A 10,712-nucleotide genomic window follows, 5' to 3' on the forward strand; every position below is an offset into this window, starting at 1 on the left:
ACGTATCTCAAAATAATAAAAGCTATTTATGACAAACCAACAGCCAATATCATACTGAATGGGCAAAAACTGGAAGCATTCCCCTTGAAATGTGGCACCAGACAAGGATGCCCGCTCTCACCACTGCTATTCAATATAGTATTAGAAGTTCTAGCCAGAGCAATCAGGCAAGAAAAAGAAATAAAGGGCATTCAAATAGGAAAGGAGGAAGTCAAATTGTCTCTATTTGCAGACGACATGATTGTATATCTAGAAGACCCCATCGTCTCAGCCCCAAACCTCCTGAAACTGATAAGCAAGTTCAGCAAAGTCTCAGGATACAAAATCAATGTACAAAAATCACATGCATTCCTATACACCAGTAAGAGACTTAAAGAGAGCCAAATCAAGAACAAACTTCCATTCACAATTGCCACAAAGAGAATAAAATACCTAGGAATACAACTAACAAGGAATGTAAAGGACCTCTTCAAGGAGAACTACAAGCCACTGCTCAACGAAATAAGAGAGGACACAAACAGATGGAGAAACATCCCATGTTCATGGTTAGGAAGAATCAATATCGTGAAAATGGCCATACTGCCCAAAGTAATTTACAGATTCAATGCTATCCCTATCAAGCTACCAATGACCTTCTTTGCAGAACTGGAAAAAACCACCTTAAACTTCATATGGAACCAAAAGAGAGCCCGCATAGCCAAGTCAATTCTAAGCAAAAAGAACAAAGCGGGGGGCATCACAATACCAGACTTCAAACTATACTACAAGGCTACGGTAATCAAAACAGCATGGTACTGGTACCAAAACAGAGATATAGACCAATGGAACAGAACAGAGGTCTCGGAGGCAACACAACCTTTCTACAACCATCTGATCTTTGACAAACCAAACAAAAACAAGCAATGGGGAAAGGATTCCCTGTTCAATAAATGGTGTTGGGAAAGCTGGCTAGCCATGTGCAGAAAGCAGAAACTGGACCCCTTCCTGACACCTTACACTAAAATTAACTCCAGATGGATTAAAGACTTAAACATAAGACCTAACACCATAAAAACCCTAGAAGAAAATCTAGGCAAAACCATTCAGGACGTAGGTGTAGGCAAGGACTTCATGACCAAAACGCCAAACGCATTGACAACAAAAGCCAAAATAGACAAATGGGACCTAATCAAACTCCACAGCTTCTGCACAGCAAAAGAAACAATCATTAGAGTGAATCGGCAACCAACAGATTGGGAAAAAATTTTTGCAGTTTACCCATCTGACAAAGGGCTGATATCCAAAATTTACAAAGAACTAAAGCAGATTTACAAGAAAAAAACTAACAAGCCCATTCAAAAGTGGGCAAAGGATATGAACAGACACTTCTCAAAAGAAGACATACGTGAGGCCAACAAACATATGAAACAATGCTCATCATCACTGGTCATGAGAGAAATGCAAATCAAAACTACATTGAGATACCATCTCACGCCAGTTAGAATGGCCATCATTAAAAAATCTGGAGACAACAGATGCTGGAGAGGATGTGGAGAAATAGGAACACTTTTGCACTGTTGGTGGGAGTGTAAATTAGTTCAACCATTGTGGAAGACAGTGTGGCGATTCCTCAAGGACCTAGAAATAGAAATTCCATTTGACCCAGCAATCCCATTACTGGGTATATATCCAAAGGATTACAAATCGTTCTACTATAAGGACACGGGTACACGAATGTTCATTGCAGCACTGTTTACAATAGCAAAGACCTGGAACCAACCCAAATGCCCTTCGACGATAGACTGGATAGGGAAAATGTGGCACATATACACCATGGAATATTATGCAGCCATCAAAAACGATGAGTTTGGGTCCTTTGTAGGGACATGGATGAACCTGGAAACCATCATTCTCAGCAAACTGACAGAAGAGCAGAAGATCAAACACCGCATGTTCTCACTCATAGGTGGGTGTTGAACAATGAGAACACATGGACACAGGGAGGGGAGCACTACACACTGGGGTCAGTTGGGGGGAAATAGGGGAGGGACGGTGGGGGGTGGGAAGCTGGGGAGAGATAGCAAGGGGAGAAATGCCAGATGTAGGTGATGGGGAGGAAGACAGCGAATCACACTGCCACGTGTGTTCCTATGCAACAATTTTGCATGTTCTTCACATGTACCCCAAAACCTAAAATGCAATAAAATAAATGGGAAAAAAAAATGGCTGCATTTCCTACTTTGCATAGATTTGTGAGAATGAAAGATGGTCCTACACACGGAGGTGTTTTGTAGTTACAAAGTTTTACATATTATCTAGAGAACTATCCTGCTTTCATTTTATTTTATTTTTTTTTTATTTAAGACGGGGTTTAGCTATGTTGGTCAGGCTGGTCTTTAACTCCCAACCTCAGGTGATCTGCCCGCCTTGGCCTCCAAAGTGCTTGGATTACAGGCGTGAGCCACTGCTCCTGGCCTTCCTGCTTTCATTTTATACAGTCAGAAACAAGATACTAAATGGGAAAGTGCTCTCAGACAGGCCTTTGCATTTAAAAATGTTGTTCATCATTTATATTTATTTAGTCACACACCATTTTTAAAAAGTCATTACTTTTGTATCTGTATAATATATATTGTTTTTGAACTCACAGTTTGTTAAAATGCAAAGATAAAGATAAATGAAAAGCTCTGAATATTAGTTGTCAAAAATAATAAAATAGTCTGCCTCTGAATTTTGATGAGCAAATCAACATGTTCAGTTTTCCAACAAGAAAGAAAAATAGCTGTGTCGGTCAAATATGTTTTTTTCATTTATATTATTACATTAATATTTCTGTCACCATCATCTTTATGACTTAATTCATGTAAACATCATCTAACAAAATGTACCTGACAACTGCGTTTCATGCTTACCAAATTATTATTCTGCCTATTTAGAAGTTCTAGTATTACCAGTACACATAGTTTATATACTTCTTTTCTTAGGGAGGAAAATCCTCTCAATTATATTGTTTATTAGCTGAGACATAAACGCTAGCATTTACCTGAATATGAAGCTTTTGGATAGAGAAGACATACAGTTTAGTGGGAATTTCGGGCGCCTAAGGTTTACTGCCAGATACTCTTGTTACCTTGATTTGGTCTACAGTTATTGTGAAAGTAGGTTTTTGAGCCTTGTCCCCTTTGCCATTCTAAAATTGACATTAAAGCAGTGTTCAATTTTACATTTAAGATGAATAAAGTATGATTATAAAGGAACATATATAAAATGACTAAAATTAATTAATTAATAACCTGATGTGGACTATTCACACACATCGGAAAACTAACAAATAGGCTAGATGAACATCCTTCATAAAAGAAAAGCTAGCACCTATATTTTTAAGAAGGCATATGATAATAGGGACCACAGAGCAATTTTCTTGAGAATGATTTTACTGCACATTTTAGAAGAGGTTCTAATGTAAGATTTGTTTCATTTCTTATTTTCAATCTTACCAAGAAACTCCTGCATTTGCAATTATATACCAAAACAAATAAATATACTATGTACAAGTAACTGTATGTCCTAGGAAATTAATGTCTTAGTTTAAAAGGAAATGCTGTTATGTTTTATAATTGAGTCACATAATTTCCATGTTTGAGTAGGTGTTGGCTTTCACCAGTCCTTGTCCTCTGAAGTCCAGCACCTGACACATCACCACAAAGAACAGGTAATTTATTACTTTTTATTGCCATTAATTTAGAGCTTTAAGTTTCAAAGAAGAATTATAAGTTACCACAATATCTGGGGCTTTTAAAGTTTCATTTTCCCCTTTGACTGCTTGAGATCATCTAAATCATCAGAGATGAGAAAAGAATCATGAAATAGCATTCATAATTAATTATGGAAAAAACAGACTTTAAAAAACACAGTATTAAAATGCAGGCCAATTTTCTTAATGGCTTATTTATTTCAGACAGATTTGCCTATATTATAGTTAATTAAAGAAATTGACTTTTTCCTAGATTTATAATGATTTTATTTATAGAAAAAAAAAACTAATTGGACAAATTTTCCTTGGAACTACAAATATTCTTAAAATTCAAAAGATATTTGTGGTATTATAAATTCAGATTCTGTTTTATTTAAAATGTTGCTACCTCTGAAAATGGCTTAAAGACTCTATTATAAAATGTTTGCTAGTAAAATTAATACAATTAATGCATTCTGGTTGTATTAACAAAGAAAAAAATTTTACAAAATATTATTTGTAAATAAACATTTGTAATGAAGAATTTTGGAAACTTAAAAATCCACTTCACTTACACAATAGTTACTGGACTTTGAAGTCCAGAGAATAAAATAATTTATCAGTTTCCTATCCTGTGAATATTATCCCTCTTATATTCAAATGAAAACTAAAGTCTAGAGAGGCTAAGAGATCTAAGGTGTCACAAAGAGAAAGTGGTAGGCTTACTATTCAAACTTCATACTCCCTGCTCTAAAATGCTACATTTTCCTTGGTAAGCACGTAATCTCTTACAGAGATTCAGATTACCTAATTTCTTATTCATAGCTATAATATTATATTGAATGCACAAAACATACGTCCTAGGAATTATTATATATGAAACTGTGTTTAAAATACTGTTAACTCCCATTGCTTAATAGTTTGAATTGTTTTGGATGGCTCACCAGTCCTATAACTCTTAGTGCCATTTGGGTTTCTGAGACAAAACCACAGGCTTCCCTTTGATTTGAGAATTTTTCTTTTTAATCTGTACACTCGCTTAGAGAATACAATTTGGAATACTTTTACATGAATAGGTTCAATAGCAAATGTAGTTGCACTTTGACTATTTCAGCCAAGGCACAATGAGGGAAAATAAGCATTGCAACTAAGTGAATTCAGATCCAAGATTTGGTTAAGATGGTAAAAAATGTGCTGAGGACCAATGAGGACAGAGTAAAAGAACCTATATTTTAGGAATTTCAGGAAACCACTTACCCCTCCTAGAATGGAGAAAGGAAAATTGTGGTGTTATCTGAAGCAGCACCAGTCCCTGAAGAGAGCTGAGTCACAGTGGGCCAGTTTCGTGGGAGTTGGAGACACGGAGGACATGTAGCCACTTTAAGAATAGCCGCTTGCGTGCCTGTAGTCCCAGCTACTCGGGAGGCTGAGGCAGGAGAATTGCTTGAACCCAGGAGGTGGAGGTTGCAATGAGCTGAGATTGTGCCACTGCACTCCAGCCTGGGTAACAAGAGCGAAACTCCATCTCAAAAAAAGCAAAAAACAAAAAAACAAAGAATAGCTGCTAAGGTGGAGTAAGAGGAGAAATACCTGAGTTCTTCTCCCTACTGTTGCCAGTTTCTGGAGGCTGACTCAGCTAGATTTCAGGTAATATGAGATTCAGGGAAATAGCACCTACAGTGGTCAACCCTCTTAATATATGATAATTAGAGAAGAAGCGCTTAAATCACCTTATTCATTTTATCAAATGAGGTTCTTAATTCTGACAAAGTATTAGGTACTCAACAGCTACAAAACCTTCCCTTCAAAGGCAGAAACATCACCTTACACTTAGTTATTGGGGATACCCATGCTAATATTCCTTCAAAGCAGATTCTCACACTCAGACACTCATGCACTCAGTATGTAAAACCTGACCTCCACTCTGCCTCACCGTATCATAAGCAAAGGATCTCAAGTGAAGAAACAAAAACTGACATGTTCCCGGAAGATGCCAATGGTACTCTTATAATTATTTGTAAAACAATGCAACCAATATTATAGAATTCATCCATGTTTCTCAATATTTTAGTTGATTTTTGTGTCTCATTTCTATCACAATTTTAATAATAAGCAGCCCCTCCATCCAATTCCACAGGAGGACGATTAAGTGTGACATGGCTAAGGAAAGGCAATGCTAATCAATGATGTGACCAATTATTTCTACAACAATTATACACCTTTTTATATTCTGGGATAAACTTCTCCTGCCCACTCATAAATTTTTATTTCCTTCTCCTCTAGTTTTATGGTTAAATTCATGGAAAATAAAGCTTTTCAGAGGTAGCTGACTCTTCATGTGATTTCAAATTTACAAACAGAAAATATCCAATATACACTCCTAATTCCTTCCTCTAACACATGAAATCTTTGTTTTAATACTGCTTTTACTTCTAATAGTAATTACTCAAACTGTATCGAAACAGAACTTTCTCAAATGCTTACCAGAAAAGCCTTTCTAGAGTAGCATCATGCTTTTGTTTTCTATTTTTAGGCAACTAAAAATATATTTTGAATTTGGAAAATAACATATAATTTAAATATATGTATATGCAGTAACTTCCCAATCAATTGATTTAAATTCATCTGATTTTAGGTGAATAAAAAATAAAGGGTTGGAGAGTGTCTTTTTAAACGTCAGAGGAATCCAACAACCAATTGTAGATGTGAGGGTTAGAAGGAGTATTTGATTTGAGGAGACTTAGTGGCTGCTGCTGCACATCTGATTAGTTTGCCTATTCTTCTGACTATCTGGGTGTCAAATCAATTCAGAAAAATAATCTGGAAACTGTAAACCAAAAATAACATTCTAAGCACCCCTGATTAACTGAATAGACCCCTCCTCTCAGCCAAGTGCATTTTTTTTTTTTTTTTTTTTTTTGGGACAGAGTCTTGCTCTGTTGCCCAGGCTAGAGTGCAGTGGTGCAATCATGGCTCACTGCAACCTCTGCCTCCTGGTTTTAAGCTACTCTCCTGCCTCAGACCTCTGAATAGCAGGGACCTGCCACCATGCCCAGCTGATTTTTGTATTTTTAGTAGAGACAGAGTTCTGCCATATTGGACAGGCCGGTCTCAAACTCCTGACATCAAGAGATTCGCACACCTTGGCTTCGCAAAGTAATGGGATTACAGGCATGAGCCAGCTCGCCTGGCCATCAGCCAAGTGCATTCCAAAGCAAACCAGAAACACTAGTTCAGGCCATGGTGGGAACAGGTGGACAGATATGCCTCATACCCCTTTCTTCTGTTGGAATAATTTGGGCACAGCTGGTGAGCATTAACATTAAAACAGAAACCTTAAGACTGACAGAACAGACTCTTTGTAGCAATAAGATACCTACATGACAGCAGGTTCTGAAAGAAATTGAAGTATTAATATGTTACCACCAAATATATTTATTTGACATATTTTTAAATGGCCCTGTAAAACTGTCTCTTGTGGGGGAAAAATCTACATTCTGTAAAGAATCTCCTTCCCTTTTCAGGTGTTTTTACTGATCTGGAGAGAAATTTGAACAAAGAGTCTGAGACATTATAAAGTCTGAAAAGAAACATTTACAATTTCTCTCTCTGAAGCCTGCTACCTGGAGGCTTCATCTGGATAATAAAACCTGGTTCTCTATAGCCCTTGATTTTAACACTCCCTTCTGTTGATTCCAGATCTTTAGATACACTCTTTTAACCAATTGCCAATTAGAAGACTGAAATCCGCTGGACCAGGTGGCACATGCCTGTAGTCCCAGCACTTTGGGAGACCAAGGCCGGGAGATCAGGAAGTCAGGAATTGGAGACCAGCCTGGCCAACATGGTGAGGCTCTCTAAAGGTACAAGAAATTAGCTGTCTCTACTAAAGATATAAAAAATTAGCCAGGTGTGGTGAGGTGCCTATAATCTCAGAAACTCCGGAGACTGAGGCAGGAGACTCACTTAAATCCAGCAGGAGGAGGTTGCAGTGAGCCAAGACCTCTCCATTGCACTCCAGTGTGGGCGACAGGGAGATACTCTGTCTCAAAAAAAAAAAAATCTGAATTCACCTATGACCTGGAAGTTCCCTCCCCACCCACTTCAAGTTGTCCCGACTTTCTGCACGGATTTGATTAATGCACATATTACATGTATTGATTGATGTCTTATGTCTATATTAAAATGTTAAAAAAAAAAAAAAAAAAAAAAGCTGTAGCCCAACCACTCTGGGCACATGGTCTCAGGATCTCGTGAAGCTGTGTGTGTCATGGAGACAAAGTCACTCGTATTTTGCTCAAAATAAATCTCCAAGTATCTTATAGAATTTGACTCTTTTTGTGAACAAAACATAAAGCATTAAAAGAAATTAGCCAGGGATATACTTAATTATCATAAGCACAGTAAGTGATTTTAGTTTTCCTTTCATCACTTATTAATACCTTACATCAAATTTATTTTTACACTGACAGGATTATATTCCTTCTTTAACATTTTCTATTTAAAGTATGCAGTGTATTATGGAGGTTACTACCTACTTCAACCATAGAAGGTCCATCCTTTAAACTCCTCAGGCTTGTAGCACATGTATATCTGAGAATTATTAGTGAAAAGCTTGCTTTAACAGTTTTAGAAATGAAAATCAAAAACATCTGTGACTTTTGTTTGACCCATAGGCAGTTACGAGGCAAATGTGCATACTCCTCTAGCAATCACTATAGCAACAAGCAAGTAATTGCTTTAAATAGCATAAGGTGCCTTTGTTGAAATCATTTCAAGTATCCTGAGTTAACTCTGTGTCAACAAAGCACTCATAGGTCTTAGATTCCTTAATGGGGGTTCTTTTAAAAAATAAATTACAGCTTTGTAACTGTTCATTTTAAATTTCAGAAAAATGAAGATACGCCAAAGAAAATATATTCTCCAATTATGAAGAAATAATTGGCAAAACAGTATCATTTCCATATTCCTAATAATTTTTCCTCTGCCTATGCTGTATGTATTTATTTCTATTTCTTATTACTGTAAGACTTTAAGCTAGTGCTGCGTGCGTCACTTGTTTTTCATTGCAATTATCTTACACAGATATATAAGACTCACTTTTAAAATAATATTTTCTGTGGTAAGATTATGAAATGGTATCAAAGGGAATCACACACTGGGTTTTTTATTTTATTCCTGAAACATGTTTGTAGATTTCATTTAATTAGCATATATTGAAAGGTACTTAGAGTTTTTTTCCATCTGACAAGGTGAAAATTCAACTTTCAAATAGCTATGGTCTCTGGCTTCTTATTTTCATCTTTGCCAAATAAAACAAAACCCTACTTATGCATTTAAATTGTAACGCCATTACATTTTCTGCTATACCATAGAAATAACTCTAAGTGCTAAAATGTATAAAGAGGAAAATGCTGATAGTGTTCCAATTTGTTTCATTTCCAATTCGAAGGAAAACGGTGTGTCTTCTGGGGTGAAGGAATGAGTCAATTAGGGATAGAATAACTGGCATAACTATAGCTTACACTAACAATGCTAAATAACAATGACAAATTAGATAATTATTAATAAGTAGATAATTTAAACCCTGAAAAACCAAAGACCTTGAATAGTTAACATATAAGGGACTTTCAGAAACATAAACATAAATGTAAGCCAAGGAAACAAACAACCGAATGAAGAGATAACCCGTGGAATAGGAAAAAATGTTTGCAAATCATACATTCAATAAGGGGTTATTGAAAATACATAAAAACTTGAAAAATTTAACAGTAAGGAAACAAACAACCCAATCAAAAAATGGGAAATGTCTATTCATTTCTCAAAAGAAGATATACAAATGGACGAGTATATGAAAAAATGTTACTAATCATCAGATAAATGAAAATAAAAACCACCTTTTGATATATCTCCTCACTGCTGTTAGAATGGCTATTACCAAAAAGACAAAAGTAGCAAGCCTTGGAGAGAATGTGGAGAATAGGGAATCCTTGCGCATTATTAATGAGAATATAAATAATTATAGGCATTACAAAAATATGGAAATTCCTCAAAAATTAAAAATAGCATTACCATATTCTCCAGCAATCCTTCTTCTTAGTTTATATCCAAAGGCAAGGAAGTCAGTATGTCAAAAGGATATCTCTCCTTTCACGTTTATTGCAACACTACTCACAATAGCCAAGATATGGAATCAACCTAGGTGTCTATCAACAGAAAAATGAACAGTCATATAAATATGTACATCTGTTACACACACACACACACACACACACACACACACACACTCCTTATAAAGAAAGGAAATCCTATTACTTACTACAACATGGATTAACCTTGAGAATACTATATTAAGTGAAATAAGTCAGGCACAGAAAGACAGATAATCACACAATTTACTTACATATTTTGAATCTTTGGAAGGGTAAAGAGAAGAAAGATGGTTATCAGAGACTTATGGGGGCATGGAGAAGTGAGGAAGTGTTGGAAAAAGGATGCCAAATTTTATTGAGCTGGAAGAAATAAAAGACCTAACGTACAACACGGTGACTATAGTTAATAACAATGCATTGTACTCTTGAAAATTACAAAGAGAGAATATTTTGATTGTTATTACCACAAAAAACTGAGGTAATGCATGTATTAATGATCTTAACAAAGCCATTCCACAATGTAAAAATATTTTGAAATATCATGTTGTATACAATAAAAATAATTTGTAAATTAAAAAATGAATTAGCTGGGCGCGGTGGCTCACGCCTGTAATCCCAGCACTTTGGGAGGCCAAGGCGGGTGGATCAGGGGGTCAAGAGATTGAGACCATCTGGTCAACATGGTGAAACCCCGTCTCTACTAAAAACACAAAACATTAGCTGAGCATGGTGGCACGTGCCTGTAATCCCAGCTACTCAGGAGGCTGAGGCAGGAGAATTGCCTGAACCCAGGAGGCGGAGGTTGCGGTGAGCCGAGATCACGCCATTGCACTCCAGCCCGGGTAACA

At 36.4% G+C, this 10,712-nt stretch overlaps 1 protein-coding gene across 1 annotated transcript in view; it reads right to left on the reverse strand.

Annotated features, from left to right (window-relative positions):
• Window positions 1-10,712, reverse strand: part of LOC116565901 (protein eyes shut homolog) — a 774,713-nt gene that overhangs the window by 300,906 nt on the left and 463,095 nt on the right. The window lies entirely within an intron of this gene.

The sequence above is a fragment of the Sapajus apella genome, unplaced genomic scaffold, assembly GCF_009761245.1.
Source record: "Sapajus apella isolate SASKATOON/1434 unplaced genomic scaffold, GSC_monkey_1.0 scaffold41, whole genome shotgun sequence".
Classification (NCBI taxonomy): Eukaryota; Metazoa; Chordata; class Mammalia; order Primates; family Cebidae; genus Sapajus; species Sapajus apella.